We start from the raw sequence: 3,711 nt of genomic DNA, 5'->3' as shown, positions 1-3,711 counted from the left end.
GTGTAACGTTTGTACTAGTAGATTTGCCCTTGAAAATCTGTACTATCATATACTACGACAAGTTACCCAAATTTGTTACTGCGTTTGTGTATTGTTGCCAATTTTAAGATAAACAGTACAATTTTTCACTTACTTTTCAACGGACTTCTTCCCGGCGACATATATGTACTCCCAGCCGCTAAGTTGAAAAACCCTTCCTCATTGGCTGTACCCGAGCTGACCAATCAGGTCATCGCGTCCGCTAAGTGTCTCGTTTTTGTTTGTTGATTAGAAAAAAAGCCACACTGATTACATATTCTTGTACAACCAACCTGAATGGACAATTCACAACATAGTGTAACGTTTGTACTAGTAGATTTGCCCTTGAAAATCTGTACTATCATATACTACGACAAGTTACCCAAATTTGTGACTGCGTTTGTGTATTGTTGCCAATTTTAAGATAAACAGTACAATTTTTCACTTACTTTTCAACGGACTTCTTCCCGGCGACATATATGTACTCCCAGCCGCTAAGTTGAAAAACCCTTCCTCATTGGCTGTACCCGAGCTGACCAATCAGGTCATCGCGTCCGCTAAGTGTCGGGCGCATATTAGTTCCCTTCTTAATTCAATTAGCCACAATGCACAGCTGCAGGTAAACAGCTTACGTCACGCGCGGAAACGTCCATAACCATATATGGTGCAACGGACGCACGTGCAAACGTGACCATATATGGTTACACGCGCGAAACGCGAGCTCGGTGAAAATATGCGTAGATACCCCGCCAAATTGGCTTTTAAATGATTTTGAAGTGACGTTTGGCCAAAAATAATACCGGGGTCCTTTTAATAAGTATCTCACGCAGTATCATACCAACTTTCAAGTCATCTGGGCGTAATACCTGGGCACGGGAGACATGAATATACAGCCGGGCCAGAAAATGACCTTAAAACATCCCTAAAATCATTGTAAAGGTATCTATCAAAAAAATGAGAAAAACGGGTCTGGGTATTGGCCCACTGTACCCTTGTGCCAAATTTCAGGCCATTTGGTCCAGGAACGACGGAGAGGAATCACTTTAAAGGTCGCGACAGGAGAAAGAAAGAAAGAAAGAAAGAAAGAAAGAAAGAAAGAAAGAAGAAACCGTATGAAAACAATATTTTCACTCGAAGCGTACCTACGGTACGCGGAGTGAAAATAATTAAACATTATGATATGATTCTACTAATTATCGGTGAAAAGTGTACAGTAGTTCTCTTCCATAGTAACGTTATATGATAGTACAGATTTTCAAGGGCAAATCTACTAGTACAAACGTTACACTATGTTGTGAATTGTCCATTCAGGTTGGTTGTACAAGAATATGTAATCAGGTGTGGCTTTTTTTCTAATCAACAAACAAAAAGGATCTTCCTTTTACTCTGGGTGGCAGTACATGAAATTACACAAAGGAAATACTAATTATTGTATTCTATTCTATTTTCTACTGGAGGAAGAGGATACACCACCAGGACTGTTGTGCAGACAGGTGGGGTTGTGCCTTGATAGAGGGTGTCAATTTGACAGTGCTAAATTCATTATTGGTCGGGTGCTCGAACTCAACTAATTCCACAAAGTCTGGCCTGTCAGAGAACACAATAGTCAACTGGCTACAAAGGTGGCATCAACAGACACCAAGGAGAGGATAGCAAAGTCACGTACAAGAAGTGTTACTGTGACAGAAACACCAGCTTTATGTATGATTAGGCTATTTGGGACAATATTGTAACTATTAAACTAAGTGACAATTAGAGATATTATTATACCAACCATGAGTTCAAACATTGTATTTCATGACAGACATGAATAAGTTTTTATGACTTTTCAGACACCACGTCATGGTATATGCTGTGTAATTTAGTAATGCACATGTACTACAAACAGTTAATCAGAATAATTAGATAATCATAAACTGATTAGTTTATGTGGAAAATAAATGGGACGTTAAGTTTATAACAGACGTATGATAACTGCAATTGCTGCATCCTTTTTTCAGACAAAAAGCATGCAAAACATTTAGATATGCAAAACAGACTCCGTGCAAACATACAGTCGCTAATTAGCTTTGTTCATCAATATAATGTATTAGCTGATTAACTCTAAGTATAAAAACAGAATGCGATCCTTTTTGTCTGAATACAATGTGCATACATTTATATGTATTTGTAATGATAATGTAATTGCAGTGCAGCCATGATATCCAATTGGATTTTTTTTAAATTGCACTTCGCTAAAAACGGCTAATAAGCATATCTTGGTAAAGAGTTAAAAGTGTAGTGCAGTTTGTTTGGAGAGGTCTGCTTGTATGAAGATTAGTTATGCTTGTGACAACCTTGAATAAGTGCAGTAATTGCCCTTGCCTTGTGTAAATAAGCAGGAAAACTTTAATCATAACCACGCTATTGTCTGCTGTGGGTACGTAATACCAACGTTTAGGGTCGCATAACGTGTTGCATCTGTAGAAAATTTCCGTTTGTGACATAATTTTTTTTTCTTGAAGTAAAACGGTGCTTGCTTTGTTAATGTGTGAAACATTAGCATGCTGTGTGCGTGTTGTAATAAAGAAATAAAAGTTTGATTACCGTACAGTACTCACATTGGATTTTTCAAGTTCAATTTTGGAAAAGTTCATTTATGCATAAAGGGGAGAGCGGAGTGAAAATAGCTGAATTTGCTCCTAAGCAAATACCGGCCTTTCTAGTTAGTAGAATTGTAAGATATACTCTGTAGTCTTTCTTTTTTCGTTGCAGTTTAAAGTTGGCCATACAAAATTGACTGTACTTTTTGTCGTGTCAATAAAGCTTGATGATACAATACTAGTACTGTCTCATCAGTCACTGCAAAGCGCAACAATATTCCATGCATGCGCTCCCACTTACCGCGGCATTCTGACGCTACGGTATCGCTTATCCAGACACTCTAAACGTGGGTAAATCAAACAAAAACTACACAATAACGACGACAAGTTACCCAAATTTGTTACTGCGTTTGTGTATTGTTGCCAATTTTAAGATAAACAGTACAATTTTTCACTTACTTTTCAACGGACTTCTTCCCGGCGACATATATGTACTCCCAGCCGCTAAGTTGAAAAACCCTTCCTCATTGGCTGTACCCGAGCTGACCAATCAGGTCATCGCGTCCGCTAAGTGTCGGGCGCATATTAGTTCCCTTCTTAATTGAATTAGCCACAATGCACAGCTGCAGGTAAACAGCTTACGTCACGCGCGGAAACGTCCATAACCATATATGGTGCAACGGACGCACGTGCAAACGTGACCATATATGGTTACACGCGCGAAACGCGAGCTCGGTGAAAATATGCGTAGATACCCCGCCAAATTGGCTTTTAAATGATTTTGAAGTGACGTTTGGCCAAAAATAATACCGGGGTCCTTTTAATAAGTATCTCACGCAGTATCATACCAACTTTCAAGTCATCTGGGCGTAATACCTGGGCACGGGAGACATGAATATACAGCCGGGCCAGAAAATGACCTTAAAACATCCCTAAAATCATTGTAAAGGTATCTATCAAAAAAATGAGAAAAACGGGTCTGGGTATTGGCCCACTGTACCCTTGTGCCAAATTTCAGGCCATTTGGTCCAGGACCGACGGAGAGGAATCACTTTAAAGGTCGCGACAGGAGAAAGAAAGAAAGAAAGAAAGAAAGAAAGAAGAAACCGTA

Source organism: Branchiostoma floridae, chromosome 9, assembly GCF_000003815.2.
Source record: "Branchiostoma floridae strain S238N-H82 chromosome 9, Bfl_VNyyK, whole genome shotgun sequence".
NCBI classification, from domain to species: domain Eukaryota; kingdom Metazoa; phylum Chordata; class Leptocardii; order Amphioxiformes; family Branchiostomatidae; genus Branchiostoma; species Branchiostoma floridae.
This window is presented reverse-complemented; position numbering follows the sequence as displayed.